The sequence below is a fragment of the Etheostoma spectabile genome, unplaced genomic scaffold (assembly GCF_008692095.1).
Source record: "Etheostoma spectabile isolate EspeVRDwgs_2016 unplaced genomic scaffold, UIUC_Espe_1.0 scaffold00018315, whole genome shotgun sequence".
NCBI lineage: Eukaryota > Metazoa > Chordata > Actinopteri > Perciformes > Percidae > Etheostoma > Etheostoma spectabile.
This window is the reverse complement of record NW_022604205.1, coordinates 17,532-30,071: the sequence shown is the minus strand read 5'-3', so window position 1 is coordinate 30,071 and position 12,540 is coordinate 17,532. Positions and strand designations below refer to the sequence as shown.

The window sequence follows — 12,540 nt, the reverse complement described above, 5'->3', positions numbered from 1 at the left end:
ATTTAAACCAAGCAGCATGTCTGAAACCCACGTTCACCAGAAATCTACTGGTTACTAAGTAAGGACTACAAACCCCACGTTCAACAGAAATCTACTGGTTACTATGTAAGGACTACAAACCCCACGTTCACCAGAAATCTACTGGTTACTATGTAAGGACTACAAACCCCACGTTCACCAGAAATCTACTGGTTACTATGTAAGGACTACAAACCCCACGTTCACCAGAAATCTACCGGTTACTATGTAAGGACTACAAACCCCACGTTCACCAGAAATTTACCGGTTACTATGTAAGGACTACAAACCCCACGTTCACCAGAAATCTACTGGTTACTATGTAAGGACTACAAACCCCACGTTCACCAGAAATCTACTGGTTACTATGTAAGGACTACAAACCAAAGTTAAAACAAACCTGAAGCTGAAGAAACCCTAAACGTTAACGGAACAGATCCGCAGACCGAATTGACTGACGGAGCAGAGAGAGAGCGAGAGAGAGAGAGAGAGAGAGCATTTCTCCATGTTCTGTGTGTGTGTGATTGATCCGAGCGGGTTTGTAGGCGGGGTGGGGGGGGGGCGCTGTGATTATCACAGAACGCTGCGCGGCCAGTTGAGGAGTTTTATTCAATCCGAGCACGGATATTGACTCATATTACTCGGATAATACTTGTACTCGGCAAAAGTGCTTTATCCGTACCGGATACTCGTTTCAGCCGGACACTCGGATCACCCCTAGTGTATACCTTCACAAAAGTGCTTGTTTTGCCACTGAGAGGCTCTGATTATTATTCTAAATTTTTGAAAACTTTATGGAAAGGATTTTAAGGAGGTTGACCTTTCTGTTGAAGAGTAAGATTCTTTTTTAAACAAAAAAAATCCACGTAATTAAAATTGCTAAATCCATCAGACTCCATGTGAATAAACAGTAATTTTAGCATCGTAAAACACGCACTTCATTCAAAGTCGAAAGAAACTAAATAAAACTATGAAAAGCCGTTTTGGGTCGTCTTTTCACTTCTCCAACCATCACAACTCTAGTTTTGGTTTAATAAACTCCTAGTTACCGACCTACAGGTGAAAATATGTCTGCTCTAAACACGTTAAATTAATTTACACATTTATAGTGTGATGTGTATATTCTCATAATGTATTACAATATGTTTTGTTTTCATCCCTCAAAAATAAATAAAAATAAAATGATAAAGTCTTATAGACTGGAATTGTCTACGGTGTATGACATCACAGCATTCTATAACACATCTAAAGAACTACTGGCCAATCAGCTGTGAGTTCACGATGACCTCATGAGTGAGGTCACAAAACGTCCATAGAGGACCTTATAAGTACAAGCCGTGTTGAGTCTTTAAGTTCAGGGTCCTGCTCCTGGCAGCTGGAGGCCAGCGGCTTCAGCAGAGACCAGGTGCTGCGAAAGCAGTTTGTCTTTGGAGGACTCGCTTCCAGAAGACTAGGACCAGATGCTGCTAAAGCAGTTGGTCTTTGAGGCCTCCTTGTCTGAATCCGCCGACCTCCAGTCAGCCAGAGCAGAGGGCCCGACTGGCTCCGCCGAGGAACAGAGCTACCAGCTCTGGGGGCAGGGGTCAGGGACCAGGGTAAGTGGTTTAGAAAGGTATTAGGGATCATGAATGTGCTTCAGCAAAACTAAAAACAAGTCTGAAAAAAAAAGCCCATAGTGTCACACCACCTTGTGTGTGTGTGACCTCTCAGGTCATCTGGGACAGGTCTACTTTCTGTCCCCAGAGTCAGAACTAAACAGGGTGAAGCAGCTTTCAGTTTCTATGCTCCTCATATCTGGAATAAACTCCCAGAAACCTGTAGATCCGCTGCTACTCTCAGTTCTTTTAAATCAAGGCTGAAGACCTTTCTTTTTGATGCTGCCTTTCTTTACATGACTGCTCATTTCTTTAAATTTCTTATGCTGCACTGTAACTTTTATTCTTGTGTTTTATGTGTCCTAATGTTTCAATTTTGTTTTTAACTGTCTATTCATGTGTTTTATCAGTTTTTAATGCTTATGATTTTTAACTGTTTGTACTTGTGTTTTATCTGTTTAACAGATTTTATGTAAAGCACTTTGAATTGCCCTGTAGCTGAAATGTGCTCTACAAATAAAGCTGCCTGGCCTTGCCTTGTGTGTGTGTGTGTGTAACTAGATAAAAAATGAAATGCTTTGGACTTTTAATTGGCACTTTAGGGATTTATGGCTTAGACCAATGCTGTTTATGTAATGTTTAGGTAATATTTTATGTTTGTCTGTGATTTGTCCTCAGACCTGCTGTACTTTCCTATGGACTATGGGATCAGGTCAGAGTTGACTGTGGGAAAAAGGTTTATCTGGCATTATTCATACAGGAAAAGCTGGCAGAATACAGACACAATACTAAAAGGCAGCCTTACCTTCAGACTCCTTCTACAAGGGTGAAATGAATGTTTTGTTAAAAATTAATCCAGGTTTCTTGTAATTGCATTTCTAATGAAGGCTGGCAGACTTACACTATCCTTAAAAACCTGCACAGATTCATGTGATTGAGAGAATGTGGTGGGAGGTGAATCCCAGAGTCAACTACCCTTTCAAGACAGCTTTGGTAGAGCTGGGGGACCAAGAGGAAGTCAACATAGAGGACAAAACATCAACATATTATGTGTCAAACCAAAGACATGCCAGCTGGCTAGGATTGGCATCACAAAAGTCATAGAGGCATGGAATGCACACAGGATCCCAGGTATAATTAATTTAATATTACTGGCTACATTACTTACATTACATTACTTATCATTTTTGCTGTGCTATTATAGATTTCAATTTGTATTGGATTAGTTAATTTGTAGCTCAAATTAAACTGCAAATGTATATTGAAACTACAGTATATGGGCAGATTCAACATGTAAAACATGTTATGTTTTGAAGGAAAGGGAATACCAAATGAACTGGTTAAAGAAGGCTGTCCTGCAAAAATTCCTGTGGACCTTCTGCCTGTTGGTTCTGTTGCAGCTGACCTGTATCAGCAGGAAATGGGATCCACGTTGAAAAGGGAATCCACTTTTGGTTGGGATCCTTTCCCTCTGAAGAGGCCCAACAATGGACTGAAACTGAGTTTGGTTCTCATTTTGACATGTTATCACTGTATGAAAATGTGGTTCACCATAACTACGGCCCTTTTAAAGATGCAGTTAGGTCTCTTATTGATTTCACCAGAAGGTGTGTGTGACCTGCAGTGGTCAATAAAGAAGCAGTATACTTCAAAAAATAACATTTATTACAGAGGAAACTGTAAAAGTGGTTTAAGTCTATAACAAAATAAAATGCACTAACAATGCAGTAACTCTGATTGTTTAAAATGAATACACAGCATTTACAATCTGTGCTTTAGGTTCTTGATCTTTTTTCTAAAAATCAAGCTCATCAGATCACAAGAAAGAACATAAAATCAGTTAATCTGTTTTAACTACTTTCTATATAAACTGTTCTTTTAAGAGGTCAATTTCAGCATGTTGAAAACATGGGCTCTTCCATTAGTCTGCAAGGTTGTAATCAAAGAACAAAATATGCAGAATAGTTTATTTCAAAATAAAAGGAACTTAACATGTACTGCATATGTACCTATTGTAACATAACTTACAAATACCTTTTCAAATTTGACAGGGGAAGGCGTCCTTTAAGGAGCTCACATAAACTGCTGGGTCCCATTCCTGTGCTATTCTACCTGTGTTGTCTGGTTGAGTTCTAGGGGGTTCTTCTCTGCTGACCTCCGTAGTAACACTCAACTTAGTGAGGTCTAACTTGTCTGTCTGTATTCTCTGTATTACTCTTTTATTGCAAAGATTCTAGAAAGACTTGTGTCCAAACAGCTGCTCACTGTACTGGAAAATAACACAATATTTGAAAAGTTTCAGTCTGGTTTTAGAAAGTACAACAGCACTGAGACTGCTCTGCTTAAAGTCACCAATGACCTTTTAATGTCTGCTGATGAAGGCATGTGCTCAGTCCTTGTACTCCTGGACCTTAGTGCTGCTTTTGACACACGTCAAAAGTGCGTTCCTTAGCCTCTTGGGCACGTAGGACACCAGAGTGGCAACGGGCGTGAAGGCAAACTTTGACTAGAAGAGCGCACGGCCCTTGGTGGCGAGGAACGCTCCCGGCACCTCGGGCTTGTTTTGCGCATCTTGCCCACCACGGTGAGGCGCCGCTCGACGAGCAGCCGCTGGGCCAGCGCGTAGCAGGTGAAAAGGTTGTTGCACGTCACGTCAGGCTGGAGCCGGCGTCGCAGGCCACCCACGACTTGAGTCCGTACCGAGCGGGCTTGCTGGGCATGTACTGGCGGAAGGCGCAGCGACCTTGTGAAAGTGGGGTGTCCTTGGTGCATCTGGAAGGGGGTTAAACGGCTTCAGGTGGTGCTGCCGGGACCACATCTTCACAAGTTCCACGAGGTCAGTGTCCATCAGAGCAAATGTGTAGACCCCGATGACCCCACAGTCCACACGCACAACATGGAGAATACATCGATGGGCACAAAGGAGAAGCTCGGGCAGCAGCACGGAAACACAGCTGGGCTACTTCAGTCTTACCTGGCACCAAACCAAATGACGCCAAATCTTTTCCTGCCACTAATACCCACAGTTGCCACAATTTACAGCGTAGCCTCATAAAATCGTTTTATGAACACTACGGTGCTTTTCCGGCTGCACCCCGATCCAGTCTCAGACGGCTCTGCTCACCTGGACCCGAGGGCCCGGTCTGGTCCAGACCGACTGAAGCACCTAGGCTACGTCTGGGAGGGACTCAGAATTAGAGGCGTTCAGTCAGAACCCCACAGATGGAAGCTTTATGGTAGCTTTGGGACACTCAGTTTTTGGAAAATAATAAACTAGCCTTTCTCAAATAAGACATTCATCATTAAACTGCATGTATACCTACACAGAAATACATAAATTAATTCATTCACTATCTGTTAAAAGTGTGGCGGGGCACTTCCACATTTAATACCACTCCATTCCTGACAGAATACCAGCTGATCAGAGTGGGGGGCTATTTAATGCAATATCTACAGGTGCTGGCCATATAATTAGAATATCATGAAAAAGTTCATTTATGTCAGTAATTCCATTCAAAAAGGGAAAGTTACATATTATATTCATTCATCACACACAGTGATATATTTCAAATGTCTTTCAATTCTAAAATTTAATTGTAAAAGACTGAGGATCAATGAACAGTATAAATTAAATTAATTGTGACGATCGTAACTGACAACTAATGAAAATCCCAATTTTGTATCTCCGAAAATTAGAATATTACTTAAGACAATACAAAAAAGGATTTTTAGAAATTTTGGCCAATTGAAAATTATGAACATTAAAAGTATGAGCATGTACAGACCTCAGTACTTAGTTGGGCTCCTTTTGCCTGAAGTCCTTCAGCAATGTGGTGTGGCATGGAGTCCATCAGTCTGTGGCCCTGCTCCGGTGTTATGATAGTGGCCTTCAGCTCTTCTGGGCGTCGCATCATCCTCTTCACAACACCCCATAGGTTTTCTACAAGGTCAGGCCAATTAAGAACAGGGACACCATGGTCCTTACACCAGGTTCTGGTAGCTTTGGCACTGTGTGCAGGTGCCAAGTCCTGTTGGAAAATGAAATCTGCATCTCCATAAAGTTGGTCAGCAGCAGGAAGCATTTACCACTTCCTGGTAGAAGGCTGCGTTGACCCTGGACCTCAGAAAACACAACAACCAGCACCAGCAGATGGCATGGACCCCCCAAACCATCACTGGACCAACACCAGCAGATGATATGGCCCCCCAAACCATCACTGGATCAACACCAGCAGATGATATGGCCCCCCAAACCATCACTGGAACAACACCAGCAGATATGGCCCCCCCAAACCATCACTGACTGTGGAAACTTTACACTGGACTTCAAGCAGCATGGATAATGATCTGTCCCTCTCCTCTCTTCTCTTCCTCTTTCATCAGAGAACAGAAGTCTTTGTCCCCCCTCAGGTGTCTCCCCCATGATTGTGCAGCCTACAGAACTAGACAGAGACCATTTAATGGCCTTTGCAGCTGTTTAGAGTTAATCAGCTGATTACAGTGTGGCACCCGGTGTCTTCAATATTGAACCTAATTTACTGAGATTCTAAATTTAGGGTTTTCATTATAGTTATAATCATCACAATTAAAAGAAATATATCACTCTGTGTGTGATGAATGAATATAATAAACAAATTTCACTTTTTGAATGGAATTACTGACATAAATCAACTTTTCCATGATATTCTAATTATATGACCAGCACCTGTACATCGCCCATTATCAGCAACCATTCATCCAGCGTTCCAAAGGAACATGCTCTTTACTAATCAGATCTCATTTTAAAAAACTAAGTGAGAAAACATTTGTAATTATGTAAGCACATCATATAATCTGAAAATTGCTGCCCTGGTTAAAAAAACAATGCAACTGGTCCCAGCTGGTGTTCTGTCTATAATGGAGAGGAATGGGAGTTTCTACGTGACCCCAAACTGTTGACGGGTAGGAAACATTCATCACTCGGTCAGTCACACATTGTGCTCTGATCACGTGGATCAGTTTAAAGATGAGGGGATGTTAACGCCAGAAGATATCTTATGACAGAAATAAACAGATCTTTAGTTAACATGGAGGTGGAGGAATACTTTTCTCCAATAAACACTAATTAAACTCTAAATATTCCATTATAAGTTCCCTTACTGTTAGAACAATATAACCATCCACTATATGAACTTTTGCTTACTGAAACAACAGCCTGCAGCAGACAGGTGAAGGCCTGAACACCAATGAACAGGTACCACTGGCTGCTTAATAAGCTGATCGCTGATTGAACTCAGCCTGTTGTTTTAACTGGACACCAACAGTCCGACTCAGCGGAAGCAACTCCGTTAGCCTCTCCAGAGTCTCAGCGCTCAGCAGCTCCGCTTTGGTCCCAACCACCCGGGAGCGCACAGTAGGAGAAGTGGAAATGTTGGTCTGCTCTCAGCTGCTGGCCTCAGCTGCTCTCTGAGCTCTGGAGGCTGGGAGGTGGAAGTTTCATTAAAGGGGGTTGTCAAAACTTCTCCTAACCTCGTTTAAAAAGCGGTGTGAAACTAACCGCATGTGTTTGAAACATACTTTAAGTAATGTTTTGAACTGGTTATAAAAATAAAAGCTTTTTGAAGACATACATGCTTTACAGGTACAGAGACCAGAACATAGTCTACATCTAGGACGTTCCACTTTAGGGATTGCTCCGGGGCTGGATGTCCCCCCCACCTTCCTCTTCCTTTGTGCTGTGATTGGACAGAGTTCACACAGCAGTTGATATGAATTCAACCAGTTTAAAATATGGTTAAAAAATCTAAAATATGGGGGAGCATGTTAACCGAGGCTTACTTACCCAGGCTACTTGCTGGGGTTTAGAGTTGAGGCCAAGGGCCTTGCAAGTATAGGCTGCTCAGCTAAAATCTGTCAGCTAGAAAGCTAGTGTCAGCTAGTGTTACTGGGACGGGCCTATTTATAACATACCTGGGATCATAGAATAGAATAGAATAGAAAGCCTTTATTGTCATTATACACAAGTGCAGTACCTGTGCAACAAGATTGAAGCAAAAACCTTTACACTGTCAACACAGGGCGGCTGTGGCTCAGTGGTAGAGCGGCTGTGGCTCAGTGGTAGAGCGGCTGTGGCTCAGTGGTAGAGCGGCTGTGGCTCAGTGGTAGAGCGGCTGTGGCTCAGTGGTAGAGCGGCTGTGGCTCAGTGGTAGAGCGGCTGTGGCTCAGTGGTAGAGTGGTTGCTTGCCAATCGGGAGGTTGGTGGTTTGATCCCAGCCCTTGCAGTCATTGTCGAAGTGTCCTTGGGCAAGACACTGAACCCAGACTTGCCCCCGGTGCTGCGCATCGGAGTGTGAATGCTTATGAATGTTTATCTGATGAGCAGGTGGCACCTTGTACGGCAGCCCCGGCCACAGTGTATGAATGTGTGTGAATGGTGAATGTTTCCTGTAGATGTAAAAGCGCTTTGAGCAGTTGTTAAGACTGGAAAAGCGCTGTATAAATACAGCACATTTACAAATAATAAAAAAATATATAAAATGTAAGCAAAGAAGGGGTGGAATGTGGTGCACAGTCCTGAGAGCAACTATATACATATATAAATTAGTAGAGAGATAAAGGGTTTGTATACGCATTATGCAAAAATATAGTTTGTATCAAAAGTCCTGAGTATTAAATATTGCACTGTAATGAAATTAAATGGTTAAGTTTTAATAATAAATAAAATAAATGATGCACTGTAATGAAATTACACAGAATTCCAGTGTCCTTTTAGGTACAAAATAACTATTGCACAGTAGGTTGGAGAAGAAAGTCCGGGAGGGGGGTTGGCTATGGAGTGTAGTCTGTGCATGTGTGAGTTCAGAGTGGTTATGGCTTTTGGGAAGAAACTGTTCTTGAGTCTGTTAGTCTGTTCTCTGATGCACCTGTCGTGGCTTCCTGAGGGGCAACAGATCAGAGCTGGGGGTGGGGGGGGCTGTCCTTGGTGATGTGTTCTTCTCTGCTGAGGCAGCGGGAGGATTTGATGTCCATCAGGGTGGGGAGAGGGCAGCCTATGACCTTCTGTACTGATCTTCCAAGTCTCTGCAGCCTCTCCATGCTCTCCATGGACGAGTGGTAGAAGGTCAGCAGCACGTTGGAGTCCAGGTTCTTGAGGACCCTAAGGAAGTGTAGTCGCTGATGGCCCATCGTCAGCAAACTTGACGATGAGGTTGTTGTTGTGGGCCGGACTACAGTTAAATGTAAATGTGCTGTATTTATATAGCGCTTTTCCAGTCTTAACAACTGCTCAAAGCGCTTTTACATCTACAGGAAACATTCACCATTCACACACATTCATACACTGTGGTTGGGGCTGCCGTACAAGGTACCACCTGCTCATCAGATAAACATTCATACGCATTCACACTCCGATGCGCAGCACCGGGGGCAATTCGGGGTTCAGTGTCTTGCCCAAGGACACTTCGACAATGACTGCAGGGGCGGGGATCAAACCACCAACCTTCCGATTGGCAGGCAACCGCTCTACCACTGAGCCACAGCCGCCCCAGTTGTGGGTGTAGAGACAGTACTGGGTGATTGTGGCTGATTTTAGGCGGGGGGGGGGGATGACTGCCTAGGCCAGGGAGAGGTTGAAGATCCTGGTAACTCCGTCTGCCAGCAGGAACCAGGTGGGGGTGTAGGCAGGGCAGGCAGATGAGTGGTGCTGTTGTGATGAATCAAAGCGAGCAAAGAAGCACTCAGGTCACCTGTTGTTGCACCACAGCCTCTGTAGTTCAGCCCCTGTGTGCCCGCTGCTGTTTGTTGATGGTGTTTGACAGGAGAGAGAGCGCTGTGTTTCCATTGGATGGATCACTTTCAATACATCAGAATACTTGAAGAGGTCATGTTGCCTTATGCTGTAAAGGAAATGCCTTTGAAATGGGTCATTAAACAAGGACCCAAAACACACCAGTAAGAAGCAAAGTCTTGGTTCCAGATGAAGATTCCCAGACCTCAATCCCATAGAAAACTTGGGGGTGACATCAGAAATGCTGTTTCTGAAGCAAAACCCAGTGATGCAGAGGAATTGTGGAACGTGTTCAATGGTCCTGGGCTGGAATACCAGTTCACAGGTGACTCCATGCAACACAGATGTGAAGCAGTTCTCATAAATAGTTATGCAACTAAATATCAGTGCAGGGATTCAAAATAAAGCAAGCCCTTGCAACATTTTTCAGTTTATACAGTAAATGTTGAGTTTGTGAAGAAAATTGCAAATATTGCTATTTTTTGAACAGCCTAATATTCCTTTTTCTTCACTGTCAGTAAAGGTAGAACACAAACTTAATCAATTTCGGTTATGTTTTGATTTGGAATTGAATGTGCAGTGTTCTCAATGCATTTATATTATGGAATTACATTAGCATTATATACTTGTTTAACACAATGCTATTATTCTTATTAACTGCAGCAAGTCCTGAGATAAACAATTTAATAATATTAACACTAATAACAGTCATTTACATCATTTCCACTGATACAAGTATGGCTTAGAGCCACTTACTGGTGCTGGTCACTGGGTGACTCCGCCATGATGATCAGAAAAAGATGCAGAGCAGAAAGGTCAAAGGCAATTACAGAATGCAGTGTTAAAATACATTTTTATGAAGTGTACAAACCTGATTATGATGTTGTATGATTAAGCCCATGCTGACTTCTTTCCCCCTTGGAAGGTGTCTTGGAGCGGTTCGGCTCGGTTGCTGGAGACCATTTGCTAAGATCTTTCATTAAAGGTGTAGAATGGGACCGAACCAAAAGTGAATGTCTGGGGTTGAAAGCAGGTGTCTTTGCAGGACGCTGGATTCACAATTGGTGCAGTGCCCGGGTATGGGACCTAACCAGAAGTGAATGAGTGTCTGGCGTTGACCTAACCGAGCCAAGAAAGGTCAGAACCCTCTCTTCCAGAAGACTCGGAGTCCACTCCATAATCAAACAAGAGTTCATCGTTCAACTTAATCTTCTTGGTTGCGATCAAAAGAATGACATCTTTCTCCTCCTCGTCTGTTTGCAGATTAGAGAACCTGGGTCTGAGGTTACATGTTGCTCTGGAGTGATTTATCATCCTTCCAAAGGTCTGCTGTCCAGGGTGGCAGTCGCAGCTAGCCAAATGGGCATTGATGGCCCTGGCCTTCCCTTTCTTGTCAGTGTAGAAGAAAATATATCCTTTTCCTCCCTCTTGGAGTATTTTCTTTCCCTTTTTGGCAGTGACAATGGACCCATGGTAATCACAAACCACCTCGCCAGGCTGAAATGTGCGGGTGGCAATGACACCATTGCCTTTCCCTTCAGTGTCAGAGATACGGAGTCCCCTCCACTTCTGGGACCTGACAAGCTTTTGAATCTGTCGTGAGTCAATCGCTTTCTCCTCATTTCCTGAGGGTTTCCACTCGTGAAAGAGTTTGGCACCGTTGGGCACATTGCTTGTCCATCCCTGTTTCTTTATCCATGTGATGATCCGATGTTCAGTTGGCCGACGCCTGCAGAAGTATGCTGTCAGGAAGAAAGTATTTTGTTAGTTAAGAAAGCTTTAATATGTTGGAATCATGCATTTAGCATTGTCACTTGATAATGGCCATTTAATGTGAAAAAAAACTGTAATGGGAAAATTACATGTAACCAATGATTTTCATATTAATTATTCATAATAATATCTTCAATGCCTCTCAGAGTATTTGGTTCCTGTATCTGTCCTCAGTGTGATCTCTTTGTAGGAGACAACTGGATATGTTATGACTTTGCATTTTCCCACCAAGGATAGATGACGTGGAGCCTGACAGAAACAGTTGCCTAGAACGGTGTTTATCATAGCAGGTCCCAGGTCGAGACCAGAGCCTATCCAAGAGACAAGATGTCCTTTTTTAGCTAAGATAGAATGACCGGTCAAGACACTTGGACACACGAGGGACAGATTCAGAAATACGTAAGAGCTCCAACTGTCTGCCTGAGGTCCACTGATTGTTATGTTTGAGATTAAACTGGTTTCCAAACAAGGGTTGGTTTTCCTCTGGGGGCACTGCATATAAAGAAGTGGATTACTGATTGTATTTACCAGAATGTGTGGTGTCACTTGTTACTCTGTTTCATTGTGAACTGCCATTCTCGTCATTTTGTTTGATTGTTCTCTCGAGAAAATAATTAAACTCTTTCACCGAATATCCAAACTTTTAACCCAGTCTTCAGCCTGTCTTTATTTTTGTTTCAACAAGGTCTCTTCTTCATTCACAAATTCCTCCCTCGCTGAACAGAAACTTCCACAACAAATGATAGCAAATATGTAGTAAACCTAAATATTTCTACATGCATTGACTGTGGTCTGAATGTTGGAGTAGCGCCACCTATTTGTTGATGTGCCAATTATTAAGCTTGGGCATTCCTCGTTAGTATAATGGACAGTATCTCCGCCTGTCACGCGGAAGATCGGGGTTCGATTCCCCGACGGGGAGATTTTTCTACTAGCTAACCAATGCAAGGCCTCGAGGAAGTCCCGGCGAACGCGTGGGACTACTCGGGAAAGTGGGCCTTGGCTCAAGCTGTGTTCAGCATGGAAGGAGAACTCCTGATCCTAAATGGGAATGTTTTCAAGCGATTGAAAGAGCACAACTCCTGGACGTGAACAAAACGTCACAAGGTGCCGCAGGAGTTGGGAGAGTGTCAAGTCTAGCCACCTTGGAATTCCATTTATGCTCTTTGCAGACTATGTGGTTCATTTGGCTTTATCAGGCATTGATCTACAGCTTCCACTGGGGTGAATCATGAGGGGGAAAGCGTGCCTTGGCTCAGGCTGTGTTCAGCATGGGAGGAGAACTCCTGACCCTAAATGGGAATATCGTCAAGCGATGGAAAAAGCATATCTACTGGACATGAACAGCACCTCACAAGGCGCAGCAGAAGGTGGGAGAGTGTCAAGTCT

At 43.3% G+C, this 12,540-nt stretch overlaps 1 non-coding gene across 1 annotated transcript; it reads left to right on the top strand.

Annotated features, from left to right (window-relative positions):
• The first annotated feature begins 12,001 nt into the window (after positions 1–12,001).
• Positions 12,002–12,073, top strand: trnad-guc (transfer RNA aspartic acid (anticodon GUC)). Its single transcript has one exon. It is a non-coding gene; the product is annotated as a tRNA-Asp (tRNA).
• Positions 12,074–12,540: the final 467 nt, after the last annotated feature.